The sequence below is a fragment of the Corvus brachyrhynchos genome, unplaced genomic scaffold, assembly GCF_000691975.1.
Source record: "Corvus brachyrhynchos isolate BGI_N302 unplaced genomic scaffold, ASM69197v1 scaffold44, whole genome shotgun sequence".
Lineage (NCBI taxonomy): Eukaryota > Metazoa > Chordata > Aves > Passeriformes > Corvidae > Corvus > Corvus brachyrhynchos.
Window position 1 is genome coordinate 3,498,553 of NW_008238359.1, and position 18,873 is coordinate 3,517,425.

At 36.1% G+C, this 18,873-nt stretch overlaps 1 protein-coding gene across 1 annotated transcript in view; it reads right to left on the reverse strand.

The window, feature by feature from the left end:
- The window catches only part of TENM4 (teneurin transmembrane protein 4), a 1,563,774-nt gene that overhangs the window by 1,210,037 nt on the left and 334,864 nt on the right, over positions 1–18,873 (reverse strand). The window contains exon 3 of the mRNA XM_017735917.1: positions 9,796–9,883. The gene's annotated coding sequence lies outside the window, so the exon portion shown is untranslated. The remainder of the gene's footprint in view (positions 1–9,795; positions 9,884–18,873) is intronic.

Consider the following 18,873-nt stretch of genomic DNA (forward strand, 5'->3'; position numbering starts at 1 on the left):
TGGCTGAAAAACAAGTGTAATTTCTGTAGAGACTGCCACCTGTCTTCTTCACTTGAACTGCTAGGAAAAGTGATGTAAATAAAGCTAAATAAATTAAAGTTTTCAATGCTTATTTGGAGCTAAATCCAGTAGACAAACACATAGCTAAATATGAAAAGAGTCCAAGGAAAAAGAAAAGAAATCAGATTGATCAGTTGGATTCATAGTGTTCCCTAAAAAACATTGCATAACCAAAGATTAACAAAAATAATGCTAAAAAATATATTAATAGCAAGCTAGTGCATTGTGTAATATTGAAAATACTATTATATTTTGCTATTTACTGTTTAAAGTTTTCTAAGTCAAACAGAATTTTATTTCAGTTGAGTTGGGGTACTCCATCATCAAACCCAAGGTATAAATAATAAACTTGGCCAAATGGGAATAAACAGGCAGAATCTTCAAACAAACCAATAAAATTCCACTTTTCCTTCATGCTGGATGACATACCATCCAAGAAAGAGTAAAAAGATTTGAAATTTGTTTTCCATATTTTAATTTCTTGATATTTCTTTACAAAACATTTTGATGCTTTGTGGTTTTGCTTTTTTGTTGGTGGGGTGTTTTTTTCCTAATCCCTGGACGTCAAATAACCAAGGCAAGGAAGAATAAGAGAAAGAAAAAAGGAGAGCACAAAACCAAGGGAGGTGAAGACAAACCAATTTCATCTCGTTTGAAATTAGAAGTAATGGTACGTGTTTCTGTGCATAAATTGAAAACTTTCTGTTTCAATTCCATATTATTTTTGTGGAAAAATATTTTCCATAGAAAAGCAAGGCTGACAATTTCTCCTGTTCTTTCTGAAAAAGTTATTAGACATGCTAGAAAAAATGCAAGATTTCAACTTCTGTTTTTTTTCAGCATAATTATTCCTATGACAATTAAGAAAAAAAAAAAAAAGAGAAAGAGAGAGAGAAAATCAAAGCAAATTACATATTTGGTTTACTAGCAAAACAAAAGTGAAAATAGATTTTCAATGCAAACTTTTCTTGATGGAATATTATCAATAATTTTTTCAGCTTTCTATTAGAGAAAGCTTTTTTCATCCTGTTTACCCTCCTGGGTCTCTTCCAGATGGAAACAAGTGGGACAATCAATAAATGAAGCTGCTCAGCATGGTTGCCAGATTTTACATATTAAAATCTAGGCCCGGGGAGGGCAATCATGCGTGCCCATATAAGTGTGCATGCAAAAGTAGGTCCAATGTCTCAGATGTAACGCAGGCCAGCTAGTGTTGTTTTATGCCTGAACATTACCCAGTACACCTGGCGTCAGATCTAATGTATATTTGTGATTTATCCACAAGTTTGCTAAAGCCACTTTTGTGGTTGACATCACTCAGCCTCCCGTATAGACATAAATTAACTTTCCGTGATTGCAACTAGTTGCTGTAAAAAAATTGGGGGAGAAGAATTTATATAGGCAAAGCACAGCAAGTATGGGATTTGACTGTATAAAACAGGATAGTCAGATCACATTAAGAGTTTGGCAGCTCTTCCATTCATCTTTCTGCTAGTAAGCCTCATCTGATATGGAGGCCATAAGCAACTGATTAAGAGCTTGCTTTCTCATACCAATCTTCCACTAAAAATATCTGTGAGGTTCTATTTTATGTAAAAGGAGACATTACAAGATATCTCGTGTAAGTGAATGACGCTCATATGAGTTTTGGAGCAGGAAAACACCTGAAGACAAGCCAAATTATGATCTCAGAGTACTCTATGTCAAGCTTAATGGCTTCTCTGGAATAACCTCAAGTTTATGTGAGTCACATAGATCAGAATTTCATATTAACTCTGACATTCTTCAGCACAAAATCATGCAAGAAGAAAAAGAAAAGTATTTATTTTGATCAACCCACACACGAACATACACTATATTATTATTTTAGAAGCCCATCTCAGCTTTGCATCCTGTTTTGAAAAGACATAGGGGAGGATGGTTTGGATAATTTGCTCCAGTATCAAATGGCTTGAGCGTGCAAAACAAAATGGGATAGATGCACTTCTTCCTAAAACCCTTTCATTCTGTTTCACATGACTATGTTTAAAGAATGAAGTAAATAAACAGCTAAAGAAGTGTTTTGACTCAGTAATATTAAACAAATTCAATTATTTCACCTACTATATTTTGGGTAGAGCAACAAAAACAAGAACGTAAAACAGACACGCCTCACCAAGGCTATGACATGTAGTCACTCAGCATCCTGCTATTAGTCATTCTCACTACAAGTAATCTACGAGCACAGATTGCAATAATGGTGTTTTTTTCCCCAGCACAGATGTTCATGTTTCCCTGATCATTTTACAAAAGGGTAAGATGGTCTGCAAAGGTCAGGTCTATCTCTTTTTCTAGCACGAATACTGTGATGCTTTGACCATTCAGCACAGAATTTAGACTGTCACCAGATTTAAAGACAAGTATGTGTATTTGCTCCTCCACTGCTGCATGATAATAGCTTTCACTATACCCAGGATCACAGCATGGTCACCATTTCATCACCTCATTGTTTTCTAAGGCATTTGAAGAAATACTTCAAGCTCAGAATGATGCTGCCTGAAACTGTCTCACTCCTCCAAGGTTAGATGGCAATTTAAACAATATAATATGAGTGTTGTGTATTGAAAAGAAAGCTAAAACAGTGGTTAGAAGGAGAAGTCAGCAGAGGGCTTTGTGAGGTCTCTTAGATTTCCTTGTGTCTTGGTGGCTGACTGCAAGGAATGTAGATCTGATGGAAAAAAATTAGCTATGGTTTTAACAGTAAGAGATTCCAAAATATGTCCCTGCACTTTGGCCCTGTATCACTTAAGGAACTAAATGGATTTTTCTGAATTTTCAGAGCAAAGAGGAGTAATACTGTTCTTCTTTCCAGTAAAAACACAGAATCACAGAAACCTAGAATGCTTTGGTTTGGAAGGGACCTTAAAGACCATCTAGTTTTAGCCTCCTTGCCATGGGCAGGGATACCTTCCACTAGACCAGGTTGCTCAGGGTCCCATTCAGCCTGGCCTTGAACACATCCATTAGCAGACATTATTTCCATTTCCACTGTGACATGGTACCTCAACAGTGTCCTTCATCCTCCCTCATTGCTTAGAACCTTGAATTCAGATATTCTGCACTGGAAATCTGTGTCCCTGGAGATTTGTATTCAGAATCATCATAAACTATCAATGGGCTTCTTTCATATTATTTCCCTGGCCCCATGTAAACTCAGTGAGGTAGAAGGCAAATGTGAATCCACTTCTATATTTTTCTTGATCCCCCTATTTCTCCCCCCATATCTCCTTTGGACTTTTAAGAATGAAGATGATAAGCATCAGATTCCCTCTGTAACATCTTAGACCTAAGAATGCAAAGGAAAAATTAGGAAACTATGGTAATGCCACATGTTCAGTACTGCTCTGCAATGCAACACATCTCTCTCAATATAAAATAAAGCTAGTCCTCATTAATTGAAAAAAACCCATGTAATTCATTTCCATGGAGGAAGAAAGGATTAAAGAAACAACGTGACCACAACTTTAACTGAGATATGGAAAACCCACAGAGCAAAACCAAAAAAAACCCAAGAAACAGAAAAAAACCCCAAAAATCTCCAGTGTAACAGATTTATTTTTTCCCATAGCGGCAGAGGAGATTATATCTGCTGGAAAAAGATGCAGTTTCAGCTTTACTTCAGTTACTGTAGCCTCGTCTTTGACAAATTCAAGAAACATAAACCAAGTGGTGACACTGTAAGGTGGAAATTATAGAGCATAAAAAACAGCGATGACATTGAAATTAATATTGTTCATGACTTGCATCAGAGTAGTGAAAGTGTAAAAAAATATTACAGTTAGTCTAGTGCCTTACATTTTTCTCCCTTTGGGACTTCTTCATCACCAGTCACAGTGCAGTGACTTTATATGAGAATTTTCAGTAGAATGGTAGAGTCAAAGGGTAGAGTGCTCAAATGTAATTATAAGTCAGTTACATATGCTTGCATTCACCCAGCTTGCTTCATCGATGTTCACGTTAATTTTGTTCAAATTAATTGTATTCACAATGCAGCTTCCTTATTCTCTTTTTTTACCTACTTGAAAAGAGCAGAAGTATTCCTGATATATGAGTCACTATTATGTACTGTCAGATCTCAAAAGATAAAAAATAAGGGGAAAAAAATCATCCAGTGTTGCCACTCTTCAGCACTGGGTTGATTCCAGACCTCCCAATTAACATCATTGTCATTTAAATAAATGTCAACTTTTACAAAGGTTTTTTTTTACTTATTAGCCTTTTGCTCATCTCAATATTCATTAATAAATTATTGTATAAAGTGTGATGGTCGCATAAGAGAGTATGTGGGAAAGCATAACACCAACACAAAAATTATTTAAACAATTAAGCTGCAGGAAATTGGACATTAATCTCCTTCACAAATATTGTGTATAGTAGCATGGATTTCTCTAGCAACTTGCATCTGATTTAAAGTAATCAGCTTCATCTGTTTTCTTAGAAGTGTCAAACATCCATTGGTCCAACTGCAAAAATCCCTTTCTAGAAATAAAAGACATCCCAAATCCCAAGTCATGACTGTGTAAGTCTTAGCCAGGGCAGCTAGTCCTTTTCAAACACACGTCTATATTGCTCCCTTTGCTTTGATTTCACCTAGCTTCTTTCTGTGCTATTCCAGCTCCTTATTTTCAACCCGAATTTTCATTATAACTCTAACTCTGGTAATTTATTTAGTGATTGAAGTAATTCAGCCTTACTATATTGAACATAATTGCTAAATCAAAGACTCTTCTCCCGAGGGAACATCTCTTAATACTAGGGCTGCTTGCCCTTCTGGATAATATGGATGCTGTGATTGCAAGGCATCTTCTTTACTATCATTTTGTTAATCTGTGGTGATGATGACAAAGAAACCTGGGCCTTTAGTTTGAATCCCTGTGTTATAACTTTGAATGTTACAGATGATATTTGACAATTACAAACAAAGTTAAAAGTAAGAATATATTAGGGTAAACCCAGAAGGCTAATCAGGAGCTGAGCCAATCTATTTCTTTTTTAATAGATTAATCTTTAATTTGACAAAGCATTTTGTTTTAACACGTTTAATTGGTCTTAAAAGAGTGTGACTGCATCAGCATATAGAGCACAAATTACACTAATTAGTTTTCTTTCATTTACAACTAATAAAATCTTTCCCATCCTAGATATAAGAAACTAGTTGGAAGTCTAGACACTGCATTTTGTAATGGAATTTTAATTATTAGTACAGCTAAATGCTCCTCTCTGTCCTAGAACACAGAAACACAATATTTTTTTAGTCTCAAATCCAAGCTTCTGGTTGTAGTTCCACCTCTTTTTTGGCAGTGGCCATAGGGAATGACTGCAGTCCTCAGGAGTAAATTGACAAGTCCAATGTAAATGACTAAAAGCAAAAGATTATCAATACCAATCTTCTGAGATTTCACAGCACCTGGGATATTACTTCCAGCATGGGTCCTACTTCCAAGAAAAATCTGTTTATCGCAATCCTTCTACCAAGGAAAGCACCAAAATACCGCTTAAGAAGATGCCACTCACTGTGAGAACACAAATTATCCAGGAACAGTTGGCTTCTGCAGAAATAGTAAGTAGTAAAGTTTTTAATGAGGCAAATTGCCGTTTTGCTTGCATTAGTCTTTCAGGATCCACCTTCTTTTCCAGATTTGTGTACCATGATCATAGTGACTAACCAGTAGTTGGGAGTGCAGGCACAACCGTGAGCACATTACTACACAGAGGAAAGGAGCATGAAAGGATGACACCACATCTGTAATTACCCAGAGTTCTCTCCATATTAGGAACAACATGATGCCAAGACAGAGAGTTATCGCTGTACTGGCACAGCTGAAGATAAAGAGGAGAGCGCTGGGGTTTGTTTGTGACATCCTGTTTAAGATGGACATATGATGTGATAAAGTTAAAAGTGCCTTTTCTGACATATTTTAATTCATAAATTCACTCACAGTTGGAGTAATTTTCTATGTTTTCTCAAGGCAAATTTCATAGTACTGTCCTAGATCACATTAGGAAAAACATTTCTTCTTCTTCTTCGTGAAGTTTTCTAGTTAGAAATAGGTTCTTTGACTGCAGATAAAAGTTTTGAAGTACTAAATGCTGAAGAGGTACTGATCAATGGCTCCATTAGGAATGACTAGCTTCTCTGACTGTCAAAATGTCAAGTTATTTGCATTAAAGAAGCAAATACATTTCTGCTTGCCGTGTCTTTAGCAGAGACATGAACTAATTTGAAAATGTACACTTCCTTTGCACATCTTACTTGTTAATGTTTCGAGTTCATTTCAGGTACTTATCCTGTTGCTCATTTTTCATATTTGAGATGGAATGGAGTCAAGTGACTCATTCATGTCTAGTTTTAGAGTTTTTTTCTTTTTCATGTGAAAAGTAGAGAGAATTTCTGAATACATAGAAGAGCATTAGACTTTCTAAACTCTAATTTCACAACTAAGTGGGTACTAGAATGCAATTAATTTTACATTTTAAAGTAATTCTGGTGAATTTAAATGATATCTTTCAGAAAAAAATCTGCAAAATTTGCAAAACATGTTTTAATATTTATTTCAGAAAAAAACCCCACAACCAACAAACACAAAACCAGAAAAAAAATAGATAACAATTTACTTCTTCCTTCCCTTTGAAGAGATTTCTAATTTAAAATTGACCTTATTTGGAGTGGTTAAGATCAAATAGCATCCATAGGTAACTTCCAACTAAATCTATTCAGATTATATGATTTACATGCTCTAAGCCTGAATTTTTCCACCAAACATATCAACCTAAGTAATTTATGAATAAGAACCAACCTTAATTAACTGATACAATACACCAAATATTTGAATCAATTAAAAAATGAACTTACAGCACACAATGTGATACCAGAAGTATATTCAAGAGCCTGACATAATGGCCTGAAGGTCATTAAAATACTGGTGCAATATTTGTCTGATTTAAAAGATGAAAAATCATTTTGATACTTTTATAGGAATAGTCAAAAGTAATAGTTTAAAAAGAAAATCACACTGTTGGTTAGATCTCTTTGCATCATGTTTACCATGTTGATCTAAATCTTGGAAGATAGTTGTACTTTTCTCTTTCAGCATACTTGTACATTTTCAGAAAAAACCCCAGGTGAATTCCAAAGTCTATGCTCTAGCTCAGAGAGATAATTTGGAGCAATCTTAAAGAAAGCCAACTGGAAACTGAATGTGTCCTCATTCCCAAATTAGTCATACTGGAAAACACTGGAATGCTGCATTTCCACCCCACTATTTTGTTGGTGTTTCTTCTCATGGACAAATGGTGCTACCAAGAACCTGACTTCACATAGCAGAGAAAGCGTTGAGAATGAACACAGAACACTTAACCTGATCTCTGAAGAATGAGCAAATAAAATTCTGTTTAAAAGAATGAAAAAAATCATCAACAAAGGTCAAAATCTCAGCAACACCTCCAGGGCTCAAACACTCAGTTTCCCAGCCGCTAATGTTGCAGTTTTGAGCAAACAGATTATGCTGCATGGTTTGTGAGATGTCAGTCACTTCTGATAAGGTTTCCTTTCCAAAGACCAGAGCATAAAGTCTACAGCCAAAGAAAGGCAAATATTGCCAAATATCTCCTACAAAATTCTTCTGGAAGCAACAGGTCCTTGATCCCTCAAGGTCTGCTGCTGGCAATGCTTCATTTGCTCAGGGAAATATATAGGATAAGACTGCAGCACTCTGTATTATGCTGGAATGCATTCCATGCACAAGATAACAGCCTCCTTCCTAAAGGTACTGATATGTCAGGTCTGAAACTGCAGTTATAAGCTTCTAGACTTTGCCACATTCTATAGTCAGTATTTGCAATGCCAAAGTCATCATTGCAAATCAAATACTCTGTGTTCAGATATGTGATATTTGTTTGCGTGGTTGATGCATGGAAATTAGCATAAAGATAAAACACCAACAAACAAAGGCATGAGGAGATGGTCATACAGGTTTGCTTTAGTTCCAGGAGGCTTAAGAGCCCTGAGTTTAATTGTAGTCAATTGAGAAAAATCAACATCTCCAAAGGTCAATGTTCAAAATTAGGCTCCTGCTCTGAAGCGTGCCCCATTTCACATAGGAATCTCCCTCCACCCACTAACTAGAGCAGAACTCATAGGAATATGACCTTATTTTGGGGTATATCACTGAAAGAGGTTATTCAGTTCAGAAGTTAATAAACATACATTTGCAATAACTGCGCAGGCAGTCATTAAAGAGTTATTGATATCCTGTATTAGAGTTGCATGACAAGGTTTTGGTACCAGGGGTCTACAGGAGTGGCTTCTGTTGTCAGACAGAGCCAATGCCAGCTGGCAGAGGACAGACAAACACTGGCCATTACCTTACTCTGATTTGATTGGAAATAAATTAATATGAGGAGAGAGTGATAGAGTGGATTTGGTGAACACCTGGTGTCCAGCCAAGGCAAGCCCACCACATACACAAAAGCAACACTGATGCTGACAATATTTCTTCATGCCCCAGCAGACAATGAAGGCATCAGGAAGTTGAATGTAGGATAAACTATTCTGCTAGGTACAGCAACAACATACCTGTAGCTATGTGGTACTATGAGCAGTTAGGATCCCAACCAGGCAGTGGACAGGAGAGTGAGAACAGTATGCAGTTACACATCTTACCTTAGTGTATGGGATGCCTTTCATACTGTTTTCCTAAGTGTAGTTGATTTGTCACTACAGCTTTTCTCCCACTGTACTCTCCTAACCCTTCTGATAGCAGCTTTACATGCTAACAAACTTGCCCTGTTCCCAGTTTTGGATTTTAGTGCTATGTCCATTATTTTTAGATGCCATCTCTACTGCTCAAAGATGTGTAGCAATGCTGTCAGTGAATTAGGTCACATTTTGATCAGGTAAATGATTTTTTGTCTGTTACATTGTGGAATAAGTTAAAGTCTCCCTGCAGTCAAATCATATGAAATGTTCCTTTTAACTTTTCATATAGTATCTCTGAAGGGTCTTGAAATGCAGAACAAGATCAGAGTATGACAATTGTAGATTAAATGTATCTCTTTGGATTTACATTTATTGTTTTTCTTCTCTCCTCTGCAAAAATCAATTAAGAAGAACTTATCTGACTGTGGAGGATATAAGAGGTATTTTCTAGGAGGAAGAGTGTAGAAGTTTATTAGTGACCCAAACAGCATTTAAGATGTAGAAACATAATACTTGAGAATTTAAAAGTAGAACCTTATTTGTGTCTTTAAATCTCTAAGTGTCACTCCTACTGCTGATTTTAGAACAAGAGAAGACAATCACTTCATTGGTACCTTTCCAAAATTTCTGTGCAACAGCAGAAGAGAATTTATTATAAAATCCTTGAGAAAAGTGAAAGGAGATATGTTGATAACCATTTCAGTAAGAAATATAAAAGGGACGTCAACCCAAGGTGGATTAGAGATAACAACCCAAAAATTCTTAAAAATAATTTGGTAAAAGTTATAAAACCTGATATTTTTGTTTAATTAAAGTGTTTTTTTAAAAGCTAATAAAAAATAAAAATAGCTTTATCCTAAAAATAAAAGTGAAAACAAATGGGAGTCTCAATGAATTTTATATTCTGTGCCTCAGAAGTTAGAATAGTTTTGTGATCCCAGTCTAGGTACAGCTGTACATTTCATCAAGAAAGGTTTGAAAAGAAAAGAAGAGCTTACCTACGTCACCAGTTTCTGGTACTTCATCAATCACGTCTTCACTTCAGAATCATCAGTAGATTAATGTTATCTGGAGGACTACAGTGTCCTGTAATGACAAGTTATAAATCATATGAAAAAGGAATCTATCGTGTTCAGAAAATAATAGCATAGAATAGCCCAACTGGAACCCAGAACATTGTGTTCATCTGGCATTTCTACACAGGTATCTACAAGGAATATATTACTCTTGTATGATGCATCTCTATAACTAAGAAGTGGAGACAAAATTTACATTTTAATATGGGTAAAATATTAATATCAAGTTTTAAGCTTGACATTAAATTACTGTTATTATTTTTGCTTACAGGACCTAAAGGAAGAGGAGTAATTCAATTTACACATTATAATATCCCTAATTATCTAAAATATTTTTTGTACATGTCGTGTCATGTCATAATTTTGAGGTGGAACATTCTGAACTCTTATCATCACTTTAATATAAATGAAATTTCTTCTCCTGCATTGATAATCTATGCAGATGGTTTCTCACTCTTATATCAGGATACACTTATATATAAGTAGCACGGGACTGGATTAAAAAACCCCTAATAATCCAATTTAATTACTTTAAAAGAAAATAGGATGACCCTGGAAAGAAACAACAAAAGGGAATAGAGCTCTGCAATGGTTAAACTGATATAGGGGACTCATGTTCTCCTCTCTTTAATTCACATATGAGACTTCAACATTGGTCATGAACATGTTAAGTTTTCCAACAGTGGGTTGATCATTCTGGGCTGAAATTCATCAGTTCATTTGTCTGTCTGTTACACATGTATGTGGAAATTCAGTTCTGAATTTCGGAAGTTCAGTCCTGACTAAAGAAACTTTCCAGGAGAATTGACATATTTCATTCGAAGATTTAGTTTTTGATTTTCTTAAAGAGGAAAATTGTCATAAAATTAGTAACCAGAATTAAGAATGAATCTACTGGTCACAAACCACTAAACATTCTAATTAGACTTCAAATCACTGTAATTAAGATTTGCTAAGAACTTTGCATTCATGACAAATGTAAGCAAAGAATTTATTTTCGGATTTTTTAGAAAAGTCATGGGGATAGGGACACTCCCTATGTTTTGATGAATGATGATTAACATTGTCAAATTTCCACTGCCTTCAATATATCATTGTCTACCTAGGAGTGTTTAATGTTCTTGGAATAATTCTGCAAGCCCAGAATTGCAGAGTCACAGAACACTTTAGGTTGGAGGGGACCTCTGGAGGTCATCAAGTCCAGTTTCAGATCAGGTTCCACCTTGAAATTCTTTCCAGCCCAGTTTCTTCTTCAGTACACCACTCTACAAATTTCATGAATTATTCATTTATGTTGTGTATACAATTGCACCACAGAACACACACACTATTTTACTAATTTAGGATTAGTATCATAGCATCATAGGATTAAGAGAAAAATGAGATCAGGTACTGAAGCATATACCAGAATATTAGAGACCAAGGAGCAGAATTGTTTTAACCTTTATAAACTGAATCGTCACTATCTTGGGACTGATGAAGCAATACCCAAGTTCAATTAAAATTTCACAAATGAGACTTCTTTTTCAAAATAAAGTATATTTTCCCCATATTTCCACCAAGTATTTCACATCATTTGTTGGCTTTCTGTTTTCTTGTCTATACCTGCCTCTTGCTTTTTACTATACAGAGATCCTATGGCTGCTATGCCCCCATGTATCTTCAGCACCTTCAATATAAATCTTCAGTTAGAGAGGATAAACTTGGGCCTTATGTCTTCATGAACACTTGTATTCCTTACCTTATGGGCTAATAAAGCTGGATATATTTCATATAAGTAATGTTTCCTTTTTTTTCTTCCATGCTCTTTTACCATTGTAGAGTACTGGAATAGTTCCCAACTAAGGAGATTAGTTTTGCAGTGTTTTTTTAATATATTATGTAACAGCCAGTTTCTAAATATGTGTGGGTTTTGTCACCTAACAGATTAAGTCAGCATACTCTTTGAAAAAAAAAATTAAATATAAATATAAAAATATCAACTTCCAGAAGAAACATTGGACTACTTTAATTAGCAGATGTAAAGTGAACTTGGGCCAGACCAGAGAGTGGAATCTACATGTTGTACTGTTTCCCACTAAGTAAAGAGGACATGCACAAAAAAAACCCCTCGAAAAATTGTTTTGTACTATTCTAGAAATTATGTCTGCTGCCTCTTCTGCAGTGTTCTGACAGTTTTGAAAGAAGCTTATTTTCTTTCTTTCCATAATCATTGAAATAACTCTAAGCAAACTGCTGTGCATCGTATCACTGACTTTAGTAATTTGCAGGCACTTACAATGACTAAAAACAGTGCCACACACAGAGAAGACTGGTGTTGAATTATGCAAGAGCAAGCCACACATTTCAGCCTGAATGAGGAAAGTAAGAGCCATGTTGGATATTAAGAAAACATATCAGGTTCAGAGGTCTGCAATTAATCTTGTCAGTGCATGAAGCCAGTCTAACCTGTTTTGCAGGAACACAACATCTCAGTGCGTTTTCTCTTCTATGAATACACAGCCAGCCATGGACATGTGGGATTTTAATCCATTAATGTGATTGGACATAGTCAAATTCTTGAATATTATACTGCATTCTTAGAGGTATTAAATATTTACATCCATTCTTCATAAATGTTGTACAGAGAACAGACAGATGGAATGAGTTTCCATTAGCTAGCCTACAGTATATGCAGATAATACAGATATTTCTAGACAAGAATTACAACCCACTGCCAGCTGGAGCAGAGAAATTTGGTCTGCAGTTGATCCCAGCATCTCTGATTGATAGATAGAAAAGTCAATCTAGTACCCATAAATACACTTTTAAAACAATATTGTCCTTTTTTATACAACCAGCGAAATATCATAATTGAATACATTTACTTTTAGAACCTGTTAACACTAAGATACATGTAGTGAAATTGACTGAAAGTAAATTAAAATAGATTGGTCTCTTTTATTGACCTTGACAAATGTACAAATGCCATAGATGATGATTATGATGATCCTTATACAAAGAAAAAACTATAGACAAGCATGCTGCAAAGGCCACTTCCATTAGAGGGGCTCTTTCTATTGATTGCACGAAGCCTTCCTTGAGAAGCACAACAGTAGGTCTTTTTTAGGGAAATTGATTTTAATGATTAAAAAGACCTTAATTTCCCATTGATGTTTCACAACAGAAGTATTCTGACTGTAAATATAAGAGTCTAGTATAAGTTCCTTAATGGGAACAAATAGATACATTCCCACATTCTTTAACACTTTACAGTCTAATATAAAATAAACTCACAAAAATATGTATAAATTTTACCAGATTATAATGTTTCTTTTCAGGCTTTGCCTTCCTTCTGAAATCAAACACCGTTTTCAAATCTTGAAATAATTGCCAGAGTTCTAACTTTCACAATACATCAGAATAACCTGTGATGATGTTCTAGACATGACTGGAAGGTGGACTGGTTAGTGTTGTGTCATTTTTCAGTGTCTCAGCATGTGTAGAGCTGATTATCTTAAGATGTTCATCTTCCCATATGGAAATACCTATAATGCACTTGAGTTTTTATCCATATATGCTTCCAAGGAACCAGTATAAGCATCTATACAGACATTAGAGAACTGTGTAAAGTAGAAAAGTAGTTTTATGTTTTTTGAAATTCGTCACCAAGATGGTAGAATCAAACTTTGCCAGTCCACTAAAATTTAATGAAAAGTTAACATTTGTGACTGATCTTGCTAATAATCATCACCTCTGAACACCTGATAAGTCATTTGAGCCATAATCAGTCTCTTTACGGAGGTCTCCTACGAGGTTCATCCTTCTGGATTTCCAACCATGTAGAACAGATTTCTATTTAAATTTCTCCTCTGCATTCAAAAATACTTTAGTGTGAACAAGATCAGAAACTTATGTTCTCAGGTGCCATTTTCCCCGCTCTGATAGAGATAATAAGTGGAAAAGTGAAAAGATAAGGTAATTACCACTCTTCTAAACTTTTAGAGACAGTTATGAAAGTGTGATTTACTGCCTGTTCCAATTATTAGAGTGAATCTCTGTTGCAAGAAGCTGATGTTTCTTGCATGTACAAATCTTGGATTAATTCCATAATTTTTGGAACCAATGATAAACTTTATCAACAATGATACATTTCTATATTAGGATTAGAACTGTACCTTGAGTTGGTTCTTCTGCTCGCTCCCAATGATTTCAGTGGGAGGCAGTTTCAGTTGCCTTGACACATTGGTCTGGACAGCCAGTCTTGCTCAGTAAAAGAGAAGAAAAGCTAAGGACATGAGCAAAAACTAATTTTGTTTTATAAATCAAATACTTTCTCTTGCATGAACTGGAATAAATGTGTTTTGGACTGAAAAAGGGGAATGGAAAGAAGGAGATGGGACAGTTGAGGAACAACCCAGATCCTTTATTTGAAGATGAATGAAGGGTATAGTAAAGCTTTTGTTCAGCAAATCCCTTCCTTTGCCAGTCACTCCGACCCATAGTAGTGCTCTCAAGTTCAAAAAGGAAAACCTGGATATAGAAAGTTATCCAAGTATTAAAGTGATGTCAAAGACCCTGCATTTATTTGAGATCTAAGCTGCCCAAATGTCATATCAAAAACTCGCTAAGCCTTGAAACCACATTTTTATTTTGTAGGAAAGGAAGAATTTTAATGGCCCAATTTCTTGCTTCCACAAACATGTTTAATAACTTCTGAGTCTTTTAACACAGAAAAATATACTTAATGACCTAAGACAGCAATTTAAACACAGTTTTCAACTCTAGCCTGCTCTGTACTGTTTCTTGGTAACTTAGATGAAGCCTTTTTACCTCATTAATCATTAAATTAATGTATTTTCCTTACAACTTGGAATCTTACTGACCCAATCGATGAGGAATCTAAAAGATGCAGCTGCCTTGCAATGGCAATAAACAGAAGTTCTGAAGTGCAGAGCTAACTAGTTGTTTTAAAGCACAGGCATTTCCAAGCGAGATTGCCTGATCACCGCTGGTGATCAAGGAGCCCAAATAGCTTGGGTGAGTCTTGATTTAAGGAACTGCAGTTCTTTAACCAATGCATGAAGCATACCTTTAGCAGCAGCAAGAGGAAAAGCTAAATATGTGTTTAGTGTAACAATTCAAAGCTAAAGTGTTAAGCAAAATAATTTAATTCCTGAGAAAGAAAATTGTTCTTTGCCTTGTTCTCACTACAGCACAGCTGTTTTTCAGAGAGGTGGATATGAAAGTCATCATATGTAAAACAAGTTTTCAAACAGAATAATTGTAAAATGGTATAGCCAGAATTTAGAACTGGTTTTGCAGAGTGAATCTGTTGCTCTGCTTTTATGCATTTTTATTGAAGTTGAGTAAGCCACAGAAACAAAATCATACAACCAGCTCTTTGGATTCCAATATTTTCACTTGCGTTATAAGTTTTTTCTAGTAAAAAAAGCATCTGGTAAGACAAGAAAATCTCTAATGATAGCATTCTTCACTGTTTTGCCACTTACTCGTGAATGACTGACTGTTTAGTCATAGATTTGCTGAGAAAAGAGGATAAAGGAGAATCCAGAGCTAAGAGAATGTGATTCCTTCATTAGCTTCCAAAGTTCTTGGGAATTTATGTTAGTTAAGAGATACATAAAATTCGGAGCCAGACTTGTATATTCAGCAGTGTTAGTTACTGGACCTACCCTTTTTTTCCCCAGAAATAATTCTTAAACCAAAATGATGATAGGAAAAATGACATAATAAAAAATAAAATTAAATGCTATGCCGTGATGTTTTCTCCTGACAACTGATCTTCCTATTTCCAGCTCTTCATTTAGCAAAACAGGAGATATCATGAAAAAAAAAGAATCCCCCTAAGTATCAAAAACACAGATAAAAATATCTGAATTTCCTAAACAGTGCTTAATTAGTATATTTCCTTCTCTTATCAGACTTAGGAGTTCCCAGGCCACTGTATACAGTTTTACCTAAGGGATATAAAGTAGCATTTATACTTTAAATGCTATATAATTATACTTTAAACTTATACTATATACTTTAAATACTTAAGCTCCTAAGTACCCTTTGAAATCACAGCTACATTCTGCCAGGCACTGAACAAACACACAGGTGGATCTACTTCCTGATCCAGAAACCGTATACTCCATACAGAAGGAAAAATAAAAGCAATAATAGATACTAGGATGATTATTTCCTTATAGTAGCTCAGCTATGGAATGGGAACAAAAAACATTTGGATCAGATCAGATTATAGGACATACACTCTCCTAAGACTTGCAATAAAGGGCATACACTAGAAAACAGTCTAAAGCAGTGCAGCTGTACACCAGTACTTCCCCACACACAGTCATCCAGCCTTCTGTGTCCCACTGGTTTCCTGAGCCACAGGTGGTGTCTTTGTGCTTAATATTCCTGGGTGAATTCTTTTATTCAATAAATTAATTCAAATGAATTGTTTTAAAGACTATGTAACCTTTAGAAATGCATGTTCCTGATACCTGCATGAGTTAGCCAACACTGCTGTAGATATGAGTGTTATATCATCCTGGGATTTAAGTAATTCACAGAGTGTGGAGCAGGACTGACTGCTGGGATCTTATGATTTTTCCTTTCCTTCAAGTGTCTGAATTCCTCATCACTACGTTATGCAAAGCACTTCCTTGGTAGTATTTGATGTGATTATGCAGTCAAGGATCACACTTGTACTACAGCTGCTATTGAACGTTTTAAAGGTTATATTTATTTAAAGAATATCTGGAATACTTCGCAGTCTATACATCTGCCCAACTAATTTAGATTTCGGCAAGTAAGAGTTTGCTGGGATGTTATAGGGATGATTAAGCACCTTAGTACAAATACTACACCACTTTCACTTTCTGTCAAATCACCATGGGCTGTACTTTAAAGAAAATCAGGCAAATGGTTGGATGGTCAACAAAGATGAGACAAAACACTTCTAGATACTTGCAGTTTACCGTGTGCTAGAGTTTATCCATCTGTAGAACAAACCACCTGCCAGCTGTTTGAGTAATATGACTGGATAAGCATTGCTAACTACTCTGTAATAACAATAGTACTTCCAAAAAGAGAAGTTGTATACAAGGTATGCACACTGATGGCTTTTGCAGACAAAAAATGCAAATTAAGGCTCATAAGAAAGCAATCTTACCCTGCCAAAATATTTATTCATGGCAGGCATTATCTGCACAATTCAGAAACGCATACACCACTCCATATCACAAACTGCTGACAAGATGTAGAAAAGGCAATAAAACACTAATGTCTATGCACTTTATTTGTTACTCTGCTGAGGTAGAAGTACATGCATACATTCTCAAAACTAGTTAGAGAGCTGATTGTCAGCAATTCATTCCCTAGCATTTCTGCTGCAGATCCTTCATTCACTTAGCCCTAGAGCCATCAGCATTTGAAGGCAAATGTGGAAAAAAATCCTTGCAGCAAGCAATGCAAGAAGACATTACACATGTCCACTGGAGGACTGATACCTGACTGGAAAGATAAACTGGCCTGAAATTTTAAATGACCTTTTGAACGTTAGGTCATTGTCCCTGTTCTATTACAAATTAGATGTCTATACCAGGCTTTAAAAATCCTTCTAGTTCTTTTTGTTGGGATAATATGTTTGAATGCACTTTAAAACTTGAAGCACATGAACTGTTTCTCTTTGTATTATTAAATTCTGTATCTTAATCCATAAAAGCAGAAGCATTTTTATTTCACATTATTTTTCACAATCTTTCAGTATTAGCAGTGATATTACTGGATATTAGTTGTAATGCAATACTTCAGCAATGTGTAATCAAGGGATATTTTGGAATAGGTAGTGTATTTTGACATTAATAATTTCCTTTTGAGGGAAAGCAACGTATACAGACAGAGCAGGAAAAGCACTGCTGTGTTTTTCTGAGACCATTGTTAGTTTCACGGTCCTCTTGGGATGCTATGTCCCATAGCATGGCCTAAGATCCTTGTGCTAGAGTACACAAATACCAAATATTCTTTTAAACAGGCATTTTTGGTACTCAGATTTCATGCAAGTATAAATGGACTGATATTCAGTGATAAACTCATGGCATTTCTATCTCTTTTCAGATTACATTGATACTAAGAAGAACACCTCCCATCTCCATCTACTCTTTCACAGAATCAGAGGATCACAGAATGGACAAGGTCGAAAAGGACTACAGTGGTCCAACCTCCCTGCTCAAGCAGGGCCATGCTTGAGAACATTGCACAGGATTGTGTCTTGATGGTTCTTAAGTTATATTCAGTGAGGGAGACTACACAACCTCTGTGGGCAATCTGTTCCAGTGTTCTACCACCCTCATAGTAAAGATCTTCCTTGTGTTCAGGTGGAACTTCCTGTGCATCAGTTTCTGCCCATTAGTCTCTTGTCCTAATGCTTGGCATCACCAAGAAGAGCTTGGCTTCATCCTCTTGACACCCTCCCTTCAGTCTCTTCTTGAGGCTGAACAAACCCAGCTCTGTCAGTCTTTTCTTGTAAGAGAGTTGGTCCAGTCCCCTAATCATCTTTGTCACCTTCTTCTGGACCTGCTCCAGGAGTCCCATACCTCTCTTGAGGTGCCCAGAACTGCACACAGCACTTCAGATTTGGCCTCACTGGAGCTGAGTAGAGGAGCAGGATCACCACTCTTGACATGCTGAAAATTCACCCCAGGATACCATTGGCCTTCTTGGCCACAAGGACACAGTGCTGGCTCATGGGAAGCTTGTTGTCCACCAGGACCCCCAGGTCCTTCTCTGCAGAGCTGCTTTGCAGCAGGTCAGCCCCCAGGCTGTGCTGCTGCATCGGTTTATTCTTTCCCAGGTGCAGGAAAAGCACTTTTTGCCTTTGTTGAATTTCAGAAGGTTCCTCTCTGCCCATCTCTCCAACCTGTCAAGGCCCTTCTGAAGGGCTGCACAGCCCTGTGGGGTATTGTCCACTCCTCCCAGCTTTGTGCCATCAGCAAATTTCCTGAGGAGACA